Source organism: Petaurus breviceps, unplaced genomic scaffold (genome assembly GCF_028583685.1).
Source record: "Petaurus breviceps papuanus isolate PSGF00001 unplaced genomic scaffold, PetGlider_PUasm1.0 90638, whole genome shotgun sequence".
NCBI classification, from domain to species: Eukaryota; Metazoa; Chordata; class Mammalia; order Diprotodontia; family Petauridae; genus Petaurus; species Petaurus breviceps.
The window spans coordinates 1104900-1120906 of NW_027187295.1; positions in this window are offsets into that span (position 1 = coordinate 1104900).

Consider the following 16007-nt stretch of genomic DNA (forward strand, 5'->3'; position numbering starts at 1 on the left):
AAAACAATACCACTTGTAAAAACTGACCTTCCTTCCAAAATAACTATCAGAGAAACTGAAGAATTTAGTTCTACTGATAGAATAGAAATGGGAGCTAAAGGCTGCAGAGTTTATAGCACATAGGAAGGATAACACTGTAACTATTGTTTATTCCAGAGAAGATGATTACAAAATTGTAGCCTTAACTCATATATTCTACTGTGAGTGAGGCTACAATAGTGGGCTCATTGACTCCAGTAGCATGGCTGTTCCTATATAAGGCTTGTTTCTATTTATTGTCTCTTTGCTGCTTCTTGGCTTTTTGTCTGTTCACCTTGTTTGCTAGATTTGTTTCTGCAAGCTTGATGCCCTCCACCTATAGATGCCTGATAGCTTAAGCTGGATTTTACCCCCTGCCTCAACTGTGACATGTCACCCCTGGACCTGGAATCAAGCACATTCCAAATGCTGGATAAAGAACTGAACTCTCATATGGGACTCCTTGGGACAGGGACAGTTCTATGTCCAATTTCAGCAGCATGTAGCCATGGAACAAGAGACAGCCCTTTACCCCAAGATTTTGTTTGGGGGGAATGATGGGAGCTTGTGCTCAAGCCCTACCCTAAAATATTGTTTTCTGTATTTATTGTGTGCAATCCTTGTTAAATTGTTGTAAAATCTGTTGACACCAGCTATTCCTAAAACTCCTATTAAGCTATGTAATGAAATGTGTTGTTAATATATTTTTGCCAAGTAAGGGCATGAAAGATCTTGGGGCCAAATGTAATGGTTATGGAATTGGAAGATCTTCCATGCCCCTTGAACTTGCTGATGTAGCAGGAAGTGGCGGGTCAAGAGGAAGCAGGAGACAAGCTAGAGTGTGTGCTATGACTGGAAGAGTGGCAGCAGCAGCAGTGGTGGGTGTGGTGCGAACTCCTTTTTTTTTCTGTTTAAGCCAGAGAGAATTTCTGCTAAGGACTTCTGCTGAGGACTGCCAGGCACCAGAACTGATGGGGGAGGGGGAGGCAGAACTTCTGGGAGAAAGCTGTGTGGATGCTGAGAAGTTGCCGTGAGTGAAGAGTGGAGGATCTTTGCCTGAGGTAGCCTGTTCTGTTTTAAAAGATTGAGAATGAGGACGTTTATTACATTAACTATGTGTGCCAACTTCATATCTACTGTGATGACTTTGACTTTCTGGTTTTGGGACTCAGTTTTCTGGTATTTGAATAAATGTTCTAACTTTGTCTCCCATATAGAGAGCCTGGTATATTTTGTGATTAATAACCATATCAGCATATTTAGTTTCTGTAGGTATTGTGAATATTGAATTGTTGATACACATCAGGGCCAATCCCTTGCTATTTCAACAAAAGTAACCTGGATGTGTTTACTCTGCATAAGGACTAAACCTCAGTCATGGGATTTTTCTTTCCTTGTCCCAAGAGGACCACTGTTCTACCCCAACTCTTGTTTGTTTTTACTGCTCTACCTTTGCCCTGAGGCAAATGTTTTTCTTGTTTGGGGGAATCTGGAGAGCTTGGAATTTTCTGACCTACTCCACAATTTTCCCAGAATTTCTCTCAAAAGGGAATTTTCTTTTTTTAATTAAATTTTATGTTTATTTTAAATTTACAATATTCATTTCCACAAGATTTTGACTTAAAAATTTTCTCCCCATCTTTCCCCTACCCACTACCCCAAAACAGAGATCCCTCTGTATACCCCCTCCCCCAATCTGCTCTCTCTTATATCATCCCCCATACCCCCTACGACTTTCTGGTAGGGCAAGATGGATCTCCATACCCCAGTGCCTGTATATTTTATTTCCCAGTTGCATGTAAAAAAATAAGAATATTTTTTAAACATTTGATTTTAAAACTTTGAATTCCAGATTCTTTCCCTTCTTCCCTTTTCACCCATGCTTACAGGGAAGATAAGCAATTCAATATAGGTTGTCCAGGTGTAGTTACACAAGACATTTCCATAGTGGATATACTGTGAAAGACTGACTATATTTCCCTTATCCTATTCCACCCACCACTTGTTCTACTTTTTACTTTGATCTGGTCCCTTTTCAAAAGTGTGTGCTTCTAACAACCCTCCCCCCAACCTGCCCTCCCTTCTATCATCCCCTCTATTATCCCCTTCCTCCTCTACTTTCCTGTAGGGTAAAATACTCAATTTAGTGTGTATGTTATTCTCTCCTTAAGCCAAATTCAATGAAAGTAAGAGAGACCCATTAACTTTTGCCTTTCTTTTCTTCCACTCCATTGTAACCATTTTCCCTTTCCTCTTTTATGAGATAATTTTCCCGATTTGGTCTCCCCCTATCTTCTTTCATTATATTCCTCTCTTGCCTCTTAATTTTATTTTAAAAATATCATCCCTTCCTATTCAATTGGTCCTGTGCCCTCTGTCCATTTATGCCTGTACACATATATGCACACATTCACATATGCACATATATCCTCCTATATGGACATATATACATGTATACATATATATTCACATTTATATTCCCTTCAACTATCCTCACACTGAGAAAAGTTTCATAAGTTACAATTATAGTTTTTCCCATATAAGCATGTAAATAATTCAACTTTGATAAGTTCCCTTGATTTCTTTTCCCTCTTTACCTTCTTATGCCTGTCTTACTTCTTGTATCTGAATGTCACATTTTCTATTCAATTCTATTTTTTTTTCATCAAGAATGCTTGGAAGTCCTCTATTTCATTAAATGACCATATTTCCCCCTGAAATCTGATACTCAGTTTTACTGGGTAGGTTATCTTGGTTTTAATCCCAGCTCCTTTGACCTCCAGAATGTCATATTCCAAGCCCTTAGATTGTTTAATGTAAAAGCTGCTAGATTTTGTGTTATCCTGATTGTGTTTCCACAGAATTCAAATAATATCTTCTTGGCTACTTGTAATATTTTCTCCTTGATCTGGGAACTCTGGAACCTGGCTATAATATTCCAAGGAGTTTTCTTTTGGGGATCTTTTTCAAGAAATGATTGGTGAATTCTTTCAATTTCTATTTTGCCCTCTGGTTCTAAAATATCAGGGCATTTTTTTCTTGAGAATTTCTTGAAGGATAATTTCCAGGTTCTTTTTTGATCATGGCTTTCAGGTAGTCCAATAATTTTTAAATTATCTCTCCTGGATATATTTTCCAGGTCAGTGCTTTTTCCAGTGAGATATTGCACATTGCCTTCTATTCTTTCATTTGTTTGGATCAGGTTTATAATATCTTAATATCTCATAAAGTCATTAGCTTCCATTTGCTCCAATGTAATTCTGAAGGAATTATACCTTTTAGTCAGCTTTTGAAATGCTTTTTCCATCTGGCAATTTTGGCTTTTTAAGGCATTCTTCTCATTTGTTTTTTGGGCCTCTTTTGCCATTTGAGTTAATCTATTTTTTAAGCTGTTATTTTCTTCAGTCAGATTGTTGACTCTCTTTTCATGATTTTCTTGTGTCATCCTCATTTCTCTTCCCAATTTTTCCTCCACTTCTCTTACTTGATTTTCCAACTCCTTCTTGAAACCCTCCTTGGCCTGTAACCAATTCATATTTTTCTTGGAGGTTTTTGATACAGGAGTTCTGACTTCAATGTCTTTCTCACCTTCCATGCCTTTATCATTTTTGTCCTCAAAAAAGGATTCTATCCTCCATTTGTGCTTACATTGCTTACTCTTATTGGGAGCCAATTACTTGACTTTTGAGCTCTTTGCCATGGTAGAACTCTGCTTCCAAAATGGAGAGAGCTATGTCCCAAATCACTGTTTTTTTTTTCAGCTGCCAGAACTATTAGATGGGCACCCTCTCTACAGACCCTACACAGTCTGGCTCACTGGTCACACACCCCAGGACTGCCACCAAAAGCTTTGATCTGGATGCAAGCATGTCAAAGGAAGAGTGATTACCCTCTGAATGGTTTACTTGGTCCCCCTGCAATCTGCATGCCAGGAACTCTGGGAGAAGCCATTAGGCAGTGGCTGCAGCTGCCACATCTCTGCCACTTCTTGCTGCAGGGGTAGCAGCCAGACTGCAGTCCCCCATTTGAACAAAGTTCCACACTGACCTTTTACTTTGTTTTTGGTATTTGTGGATTGAGAAGTCTGGAAACCACTACAACTGCTGTTGATTTACTTTTTTGAAATTTGCCCCAGCCACAGCTGCTGGTCAGGGCTGCCTTTGGGCTAAAACCATGTGTCAGTCAGGACTGTGCTCAGCTCCCAGCATGCTGAGATAGCCTCTTCCTGCTGGCCTGCCAGACTTCCTTCAGTGGGAGATTTGTTTCTCTCTGTCACTTTGTGGTTTCTGTAGCTCTAAAGTTTGTTTAGAATCATTTTTTGTGTGTGTATTGTAGGAGGTGGAAGCCAGAGTCTTGTGGAAGTCCTGCTTCTACTTCATCATCATGGCTGCGCTCCCTCAAACGAATTTTGGAATCACTCCCCTTGATGGATTGTTAATGATATCCATTTTGTGTATAAGTACAGAGAACTTTAAATAATTGATTAAATTCCTTGTTATTTGTCTTCCTATCATGCTTTCATTAAATGTTCTTGCTTCTTAGTTTTATGTATCTTTTGCAGTTAAAATATTATATGGTAGTCACTCCATAAGGTTTTGATTGATGTCCTGAAAATAGTGCAGGGGACCTCTGAAATAAGAAGTTCATGAGAAACCCAGCACTATGATAACATATACAGATTGGATTAAAATACAAATACAATTTCTCTCTTACAACACTAAAACATCTTATACTAGTACCAAAAATTTTAGACAGAGAGAAATACACAAAGATACCAAAAATCAGCAGAGAGAAGAATAATAGGCCATGAAAGAACATCTTTAGTCATAAAAGTTGTAGAAACACATCCAATTTTTATTCCAGAATAAACTGAGAAAGTGAGAAGCAGGTTGTTTAAATATCAGATTAACACTGTTGAATAATTTCCCCATACTGATAGATCTCGCCAAGAGTGTGTTGGAGCCAAATCTAACTGACCGGAAAGACTCAGATTATTTAATTTTCAGTATGAGCATAACATCTTTGAAATTGTTAATCACTGCAAATTAGGGCTTAATTTATTGTTTGGTTAGTTTTCCAGACTTTAAGAAGTGATAAAACTTGCCTTATCAATGACAGGGGAAAGAAGGAAGGGTAAGGAGGAGGGAGATTATTTAAACCTCAAATTTTTTAAAAAATTAAAATAAATATATATTTTACATGTAATTGGTGGAAAATAAAGTATTAAATCAATGTCAAAAAAGAGAGAAGTGTTAAAATTATAAGTGTGTGTAAACATTTAAAAAAATCCAGAGATCCTAATTCTTACACATTTGCCTACATATTTCTGTATTGTTCTATACACATTTCTTGAGCTCAGCAGAGGTGAATTAAAAGGTTTAGAGAATGAAGTCTTCATCAGACTGGGGCCTGGTTATTGTAAGAATAATAATAACCACAATCATATAATGAATTGCATTTATATACTGCTTTTCTTGTTTTTCAATGATTTTAATCATGCCTGACTCGTCCTCACCCTGTTTGGGGTTTTCTTGGTCAAGATACTGGAGTAGTTTGCCATTTTCTTCTCCACCTCATTTTACAGATGAGGAAACTGAAGCAAATAGGGATAGGTGTTTATCCCAAGGTCACATGCTAATAAGTTTCTGACGCCAGTTTTGAACTCAAGTCCTCCTGATTCCAGGATCTACTCTACCTATTGTATCGCCTGGCTGTTCTATATTTTTTATAGGTTTATATAATTTAAGGTCATTTGAGCTTCCTAACACTGGCAGAAGGCTATTTACTTTTAGTAATTTACATCTGATACTAAAACTCTAGTTGAGTCATGTACGGTCTTGCTGATCTGCATTCAGGGTGCTAGGTATCTTTTACTTGATTTCATGTATATTCAAGTTTTTCAGATTCATTTCAACAGCTGAATGTTGGCTATACCCCCAACAACGCTATGCAAAATCCTGATTAGCTTTTTGGATATTTGATGACAAGAGAGTCTAGCAAAGAATAACAATTAATAACATTAAAGCAATTATTATTATAGAGTGTGTATGTATGGCTCCAAGGAAGCTTGCAAATGATCTTAAATGTTGGATTGAATGGATCATATGACCGCAGATGAATTTAATAGATGTGTAAGAATGGAGTCAGGAAGGCTAACAGCCTTGCAAAAAGACTGATTGCTCCAAAATTGATTATTGGTTTGAATTAGAAGAAGGTTAGTGATCATAACAGTAGCTAAAATTTAGAACAATTTATGATTCACATAGTGCTTTACATACAGTATCTCATTTGAGACCACTCAAGATCCTGTGAGGTTGCTTTCACAGGTATATGCTCTTGCTCATAATTATAATTTTAGCTGCATGTTTAGGTACAAAAATGAAATTGATGAACCTATAGTTGAGGAAGACAATTAAACAAAAAAAAAACACAATAATGAGAAGACAAATTTATTCAATTATTTGTTTATTTTCTCCATTAAGGAGAATTATCTTCAAATTGAAAGAATATAACAATATGATTAAGAGTTAATTGTGGTTTATATTATTGAAAAGATAGTAACAAAGACCTGGAATGCTTGAATCTGTCTAACATGTACTAAGAGCATACTAGATCTTATTATATACGTGATTTTAGAGAGATAAGTGAGGTAAGGAGAGAAAGAGATAGAGGTTTACTTAATGTTTATGGTGCTAAGAATCAGAGTAAAAATGACAAGCAAATATAAAGGCAATCTCTGACTTTCAGAAGATTACATTTTAATAGGAGAAAAGAACATATGAAAAAAGAGTTGAAAAGAGGGAATGGTATGGAAAGTACCTGACTGGAGGCTGTGGAATAATGGGTCCAAAGTAAAAGGTTATATGATGGCTAGTATGGGTGCTTCCTCAAAAGGATATTCCCAAATAAACAAAGCCATATATATGTGTGTGTATATATATATATATATATAATTCATAACCTCATAATTATATATATATATAATTCATAACCTCAAATAGCATAGGTTCTCTCAGTAAAACAAAATAACAAATTACACAAAAAGAAGCTTGAATCCATGGTATGGAGATTGTGTTATGCTTAAATGAATTAGAATTAGACACAGGTGAATTGTATAATATCTACAGGCCAAGGTGAATCACATCCATATCTGCTCAATAATGCATACACATCCATATTATTCAATAATTCTTTAGAAATTTTGTAAAAATGAAGTTTCAGAAGACTGGAAATAAAAAAAAAATATTTCCCTGTTTTTCAACATATATTTCTTAAAAGTGCACTTTAGAAACTATAGGAAAATCAAATTGAAATTAGGATCATGTAACATTCTAGTATGTTTTGTGAGCATGCAAGGAAAAATGTGATAAAATGAGACCCCCATAGGTTTGCTAAAATCAAGCCATGAACTAATAACTAATTTTCTTTGAATTGTATAAAAGGAAGTTTGACATATAAAACACACTTGTTATCAGTCTCCAAAAGGCATTAATCAGAATTCTATAGTCTAAGTTGTTTTCCAATAAATTTTTCTGGTATTTATCTGAATTCACCTTGTGTTTCTACTCAGTTCACATACATCAGTTCATATAATTCTCCCTTGACTTTCTTGGACTTGTCATTGTTTTCCATAGCAATATATTTCACTACATTCATATATCAATTTCTTGTATCTGTTCTTCAATTGAGAAGTACTAACTTTACTTGCTTTGCTAAAAGAAAAAGCACTGCTATACGTATGTTGTACATCTAGATCCTTTCACTCATTTTTGAACTGCTTTCTCCCCTTCCTAATATTCATTTTTTTTAACCAATCGGGGTAAAGTAACTTGCTCAAGGTTACATGGCCAGTTATTTTTGTGCGGGTGCTGAGTATGTGAGGCCAGAACCGATCCCAGGTTTCCCAACACTGGGACCGGTGCTCTTACTCATTGCACCATCTGGCCGCTCCCCCTTCCTAATATTCTTATAATAAAAAGCCAACTGAAGGGCAGCTAGGTGGCACAGTGAGTAAGGTGCCGGCCCTAGAGTCAGGAGGACCTGGGTTCGGATCCAGCCTCAGACACTTAACACACACACACACACACACACACACACACACACACACACACACACAAACCTAGCCATGTAACCTTGGGCAAGTTACTTAACCCCAATTGCCCTCTAAAAGGCAAAAAAAAAAAGCTAGCTGTAACAACTTTATAGCAAATGTCCAAGACTATATAAGTCAATAAAAATATTATATCATGCTAACTATGAAAGCTTTGTCAGCTGCTAGTTCTCTGCCTCATTAAATGTAATTAGAAAACTAAAACTGACTGAAGGATGGTGGTATTGGTTGCTAGTATCACCTTTCAGCACCAAAGAAATGGTAATTGTGACATGAACTGGATACGTATGCTGTGAATCTCTCTCTCAATGGATAGTCATAGTATTCAAAGTTTTATTTAATTTAATTTTTATTTTTAGTTTACATCATCCATTTCCACAAGATTTTAAGTCACAACTTTTCTTCCCATCTTTTTTACCTACCCACCACCCCAAAACAGTGATCCCTCCTCCAATCTGCTCTCTCCTATATCCTCCCTCATTCTTGTTCTGACTTTCCAGTAGGGCAAGATGGATCTCTATACCCCAGTTACTATATACCTTATTTCCCAGTTGCATGTAAAATAATAATAATTATTATAGTTATTATAAATATGATATAATAAATAGAGTATATAATATATGATATTATAACTATATTATTATTATTATATATTAAACATTTGATTTTAAATTTTTGAATTCCAGATTCTTTCCCTTACTCCCTCATCACCCACCCTTACTGGGAAGATAAGCAATTCAATATAGGTTGTACATATGTAGCTATGCAAAACATTTCCATAGTGGATATATTGTAAAAGACTGACTATATTTCCCTCTATCCTATCCCACCCATCACTTGTTCTATTTTCTTCTTAGACCCTATACCTTTCAAAAGTGTTTGCTTATAAATGCCCCACCCCCCCAACCTGCCCTGCCCTCCATCTTCTCCCCTCTCCACTCCTTCTCTGCTACTCTCTTGTATGGCAAGATACCCTATATAGTGCATGGCATTCCCTCCCTAAGTCAAATTCAATGAGAGTAAGGTTGACCCATCCCCTTTTGCCTTCCTGTTCTTCTCCATTGTAACAGTTTTCCCTTGCCTCTTCAATATGAGATGTTTTACTCCATTGTCTCTCCCCATCTTGTCTCATTATATTCCTCACTTACCTCTTAATTTCACCTTTTAAGTATCACCCCTTCCTATTTTATTCACCCTGCATCCTCTATCTATGTACACCTGTATACATACATACACAAAATCACATATGTATTCATACACACATGTACACTCATATAGATATATATTTGTATCTATACACATATATGTATGTATAAACACACACAAACATTTATATTCCTTTCAACTATCCTCATGCTGAGAAAAGTTTCATAAGATACAATTGTAGTTTTTCCATATAGGAATGTAAATAGTTCAACTTTGATAAGTGACTTATGATTTCTTTTCCCTGTTTACCTTCTCATGCTTCTCTTGCTTCTTGTATCTGAATGTCAGATTTTCCATTCAACTCTGGGTTTTTCATCAAGAATGCTTGAAATTCTATTTCGTTGAATGACCACATTTTCCCCTGAAACATTATACTCAGTTTTTCTGGGTAGGTGAATCTTGGTTTTAATCCCAGCTCCTTTGACCTCTGGAATATCATATTCCAAGCCCTTTCAGTCCCTCAGTGTAGAAGCTGCCAGATCCTGGGTTATCCTGATTATGTCTCCACAATATTAAAATTGTTTCTTCTTAGCTACTTGTAATATTTTCTCCTTGATCTGAGAACTCTGGAACCTGGCTATAATATTTCTTGGAGTTTACTTTTTGGGATCTTTTTCAAGAGGTGATAGCTGGATTCTTTCAACCTCTATTTTGCCCTCTGGTTCTAAAACATCAGGGAAATTTTCCTTGAAAATTTCTTGAAGGATGATTTTTAGGTTCTTTTTTTATCATAGCTTTGAGGTAGTCAAATAATTTTTAAAATTATCTCTCCTGGATCTATTTTCCAGTTCAGTGTTTTTTTTTTCAATTAGATATTTCACATTGCATTCTATTTTTTTTTTTTTACCATTTGTTTGGATCTGTTTAATAGTATCTTGATTTCTCATAAAGTCATTAGTTTCCTTTTGCTCCAATTTAAATCTGAAGCAATTATTCTCTTCAGTGAGGTTTTGAGATTCTTTTTTCTATCTGGCAAAATTGTCTTTTTAAGGCATTCTACTCCTCATTGGCTTTTTGAGCATCTCTTGCCATTTGAGTTAGTCTATATTTTAATGTATTATTTTCTTCAGTCAGGTTGTTGACTCTCATTTCATAATTTTCTTGCATAATTCTCATTTCTCTTCCCATTTTTTCCTCCACTTCTCTTATTTGGCTTTCACAATCCTTCTTAAGCTCTTCTATGGCCTGTAACCAGTTCACATTTTTCTTACTAGCTTTTGGTGCAGTTCTAACTTCTTTCTATTCTCCCTGTTCCATGCTTTTATCCTTTTTTTTCCTCAAAAAAGGAATCAAAGTTTTGACTGCTGTGCTTCTTTTGCTTGCTCACATTGACACTTGATTATTTGAATTTTGACCTATGTGCCATAGTAGAACTCTGTTTCCAGAGAGGAGAGCTTTGTCGTAAATCACCGGGGGGTTCACAACTGCTGGAGCTATTAGTTGGGTACCATCTATGAAGACTCCATTGACTCTGGCACCTGGTCACACACCCTAGGACCTCCACCCAAGGCAGTGATACAGATCCAAGCAGGATAAAGGAAGAGCAATTACCTCTCATAATGGTTGCTTGTTCTCCCTAACATCTGAAGGCCAGGCACTCTGAAGCAGCCATGGGGTGACAGCTGCATGGCAGTTGCACCTCAGCTTTTTATTCCTCTTGGGGAAGAGGCTGGATCACACTCCTGGACCCCCTGTTCTCAAAGTCCAAACTGACCTTTTATTTTGCCTTTGGACTTTGTGGTTTGATAATTCTTGAAACCTCCTCAGCTGCTGATCATACACCCTGCTGAAGTCCCTCCAGCCTCAGCTGGGCCTGCCCTGAGGCTAAAACCACACGCTCTTGTGGTCCTGGGCTCTACTCTTAGCCCACTGTGATGAACCATTGCTGTCTGCCTGCCGGGCTGCCTTTACTAGGAGATTTGTTTCTCTCTGTCACTTTGTGGGTTCTGCAGCTCTCAAATTTGTTTAGAGTCATATTTTATAGGTATTTGAGGTTGTCATGGGGAGAATGCATGGAGTTCTCCTGCTTCTATGTTGCCATCTTCTTATTCAAAGTCTTTAACTGCTTTTTGAGTCTATGAAAAATTTGTGCCAATCCCCTCAAGACACACGCACACACACTTTTGTAGAAGGAAAAGGGAAGAAGGATATTTTACATAGTGATGGTTGAATGTCTTTCAGTCCAACAAAACTCTTCCTGGAAGGACAAGGCAAAGGTTCAGATCAATCACCCTTTAAAATTATAACTAACTCTCCCTTCCAGTTAATATATTCCTTACTCTGTGATAAATAACAAAGATACACAGCATTCAAGAGAGGTAGGGTAGAGACACAAATTATATAATCCTTCAAACCCTCAGCCAGTTACCTTTCCAACTTGTTCATATATCAGTAGATTGCAGAGTCACCCAAAATTGGGGTGGGTGGGGAGAGTCTCTGGTATGCATAAGCAAAACAGTTATGTTCTTCCTTATTTGGATATGGATGTCTCTTTGAAAATATGAATTCTGTAGATCCACAGGCAAGAGGCTTTGTTGGGGTGGGGTGCAGCAGGGTAGCGTTTTGTTTTTTCTCCAATATCAATCATCACAAGCATTCCTTCTCCTGAAATGCCTCATCTAAGTCCTCCTTTCACCCAATGTGAAAAGGGCTTAATTTACAGGTGATTTAAATCACCTGCTTTAAATAACTATGTTAAGATCTCCTAATCACAAAGTTTGTACCCATTACCTTTTTTTTTTTTTACATAAAATCATTCTATTAAAAAAAGCCATCCTTAAATTGAGGAGCTTATGCTTTTCTAATTTTCTATGATCATTACATTCTTGATTATTCCTGATTTTTATCTACTTGGCTTCTCTCCTGGCATGTATAGCTGTATTTGACAAGTGTCTGTTTAAGTTCCCAAGGAACCTGGCTCTGTCTCCATCATGAGCTTATCTGGAGTCTATTAAAATTCTCTAATTTTTTGGAAGGGGAAGCCATGCAAGAATAAATGAACAGCTGAAAGCAATTATAGAATTATAGTAAGAACAGCTGTCTCTTTGGAAGATCTCAAATGCAACCCAAACCATTGCTTAGACGATCTCTTAGGACTTGAGATGGTGAAGGGAAATGACAGAAAAAAAGGCATGGGTTCTTTTAACTTCCCTGGAGACATAATTATGTTCTCTTGCATATACTCTATATACTCATATGCATGAAAATAAGATTCCAAGTTGAGTTTCTCATAAAAAAATCCCCAAAGTACTTTAATTAATGATTGGTGGCATTTTTAACATTTGGATCAATGTTGAATCTGTTCCTCCTTTGTGATGGCAAAAGTGGCCAATCTCAACAGTGACCAAACTATATTTTAACCTATCTCTCTCAATCTGTCTGTATAACAGTTCTGTTCTGGAAATAACAAGCCTATGGTTGCCCCTCACTGAAAATTATCATTTTCTATTGCTTAATAGTTTAATGTGGTTCTTCCCTTTAAACCAGAGGCCCAAGAAGAAGAAACTGAAAATTAAGTTATTTTGAAAAATTTGCTAGATTTTTCCAGGCAGGTTATGAATAGTACATTGATTAAGAAATGAATCCAGTGTTTACATTTCTTTTTTAATGTGGCAAATCAAAATTTCAAGAGACAGATTTTCCAAATAATTAATAATTAACTTATTAAATAGACTAGCTAATAGTTAATAAATTGGTGGTCAATGGTTTCTCTTGATAACTAAAGATACTGAGGGACACACTGAAAAATCTTAAATCAGGTTTTACCTCCTGACAGGAAACTTCCCTGAGAAGTGCAACCCAACCTTGACTGGTGGATATATAATGAGGAGTTCATCTAAAAGGCTTCCTTCTGAGAAGGAAGATCACTAGACACAGAAGCTACCAATAAATCTGAGTAGTCGAAGTCATTTTCATCAGGATCTTTTTGACTAGTTTTATCCTTTATGAGTTGTCCTCCTAAAATATAATGGAGGGATCAAGGGAAAGGAGAGGTGGTGAGATGGAAGAAAATGGCTTTGAAGTCAAGTGTCCCTGCCCTTACTTTTATTTAGGCTATAAACAAAAGTAAAAATCCTTGCCCAGATAGATGCCTTGAGTTGGGGAGAAGAGTATCTTAGTGGTATCTTAACAAAATTAGAAGGAAAAGGGTAGATAATAAATAAATAAAATTAGTTATTACTACAATATTACAATACCTATCTATCTATCTATCTATCTATCTATCTATCTATCTATCTATCTATCTATCTATCTATCTATATGTATCTATCATCTATCTTTGTTTATTTTGCTTTGTGAGCAGCTAGCTTTATTGTGTGTGTAGCACTGAGTTTTTGGTTCAACCTTAGGGCTGCCCACCCTAACAATGCTTCAGGTTAAGCTTCTCCAACAAGTACTAGCCAGGTCAGACTGGGGATATGCCTGTACAGGGTGCAGGGTGGTCAGGTGGCTGTACAGTCACTTCAACAGTTTCATCTAGCCAAGGTAGTGGTTCTTCAAGGGGTGTGAATCCCCTTGGCTTGAGGCCAGGACATACAGTTTCAGAAGGACCTGCTTCAGGCCCTTTTCCAGATTCAGGGCAACCTTCATGGCATAAAAGCTGCAGTCTCACTCATTTGGGGCAGGTTTTTCACAGCCTCCTCCAAGCTGGTTTAGGAGCCATATAAGGCCCTTGGCTCTCTCTCATTTGTCCTTCACCAGGTCACAGAAAAAAACAAAAACAAAAAACTAGACACTCTAGGTAGAGTGACATCATCACCATCGAAATAGAAACTCAGGGACAAGTTAGAGTAGGAGGTCTGAAGGTACAAGTTGGCCAGGCAGTTGACAGCAGATTTGGCCAGGGAGAAATTTTGGCAGATATGGGAGGCAGAATTCATGGCATCTACTGCGAATGTGGGAGGTGGCTGGTCAGGGAAATGAGGGGCAGGTGGTCATAGAGGCAGGGGACTGGAGATACCAGGACCTGGTAGGCTACAGAAAGACAGAGGTCAAAAGCAAGGGGAGCTGGGGGAACCCTGGATCTGTTTCATTCAAACACTGTTGAGGCAAGAACCACAGCCTGGGGGCATGGTAAGTCTCTTTTATCATTGTTAGTGCTTTAACTTAGATAACTTGGGTGTTTTCTTTATCATAAACATTATATTCATAATCAAGTTACTAGATAACTGAAGGTAACGTTGAACCCAAGGTTTGGGAAAACAAACCCTGATTTTTTAGGATCATTCGTTTTGATGTTTTTACTCATGTTGTTGTCATAGTCAGAGATATGTTTTTACCAATGTTGATAGACAAAATATAAAGTAAGGGAATTGATAAAGGTGTGGTTAGCTACAAATAGTGACTGAATTGCTGTTGTAACAGTAATGAGTGGTGATTGTTGGAACACTGCAGCAACAAATATAGTAAGCTGATGAGTTGTTTTTAGCCCTGCCCAGGAAGAGTATTCCTTAGCATTTAACACATTCTCCTGTAATTTCATCATCTTAGAAAGAACTATTCCATCCAAAGACTTTTGCAATGTTGTCAATAAATATAGAAACACAAAGGAAATTGTGTTAAGCAAGCAGCTCATGTTTGCATTGAATAGAGATGGTTCAAAATAATAGACACATTCATTTTTTTGTTTCCTTATTAAATAGGTTGACCAAATATTTTCAAATATATCACTTTACCATATTAGACTACATGTGTTTTAAAAGATGTTTCTCATATCTGTACCATTATGTCCAATATTTTTTCCTTCAATCAATTTGAAAAGAATTAACTTGGCATATCATAAATATTGAAATTATAATATGACACCTGCATAACTACATTTAATCTAGACTGTTTTAGAGTTGGAAAATTACTGGACCTTAGAATCATTTAAGGGTTTTCCTCACTATAGAAGTTATTAAAATAGGAAATCAGGTAAATATTCAATGCTTAATTTAAAAAGAGAATATCACTATATAAATCACAAATCTAGAAAAAGTACCTATTGGATAAATTGAAAATAATAATTCTTTCTACTTATGATGTTAGTTTAAAAATTAAATTATGCTAACACCAATATTTGCTTTGTTGGGAAAATTTTCTTAATTTTTCACTATTCCTAATGATGAGAAGAGCAGAATCATATAGAACTTCAGAAGAATACAGTTCAAGGTCAAAATAATAAAGTTTAATATTACTAACCCTTTGAACTAAATCCTTAATGCTAATCCTTTGAACAATGTCATATTGAAATATTTAATAGACATTGTATCTGTATCTGACTGTAAGTTCAGCTACGTCCATGCATAAAAATTCATATACAGTTAGATAAAAATTTTATAAAATGCAAATTAAGATACAGATCATTAAATACTAGCCTGAAATTTCTTACAATGTTACAGAGCCATCTGATTGCATATTGTATTAAAATTGTGCATTAAACTAATATAACTCATAACTGAACAGGAATCCCCTCAACAGTATGCACCATGTATATATCATATGCATATACATATGAGTATATACGTTTTTTTCCCTCCATGTACAAGTTAGTTGCAATTAAGTAGCACTTACTGTCTTTGTTACTCTATTTCTCTGGTACTGGAACCAAAGTATTCTCTCTCATTGTGTACTTTGCCTCTTGGACTCTAATACACACAAAGAGAAGCATAAAAACAGTTAATTGATTAATTAG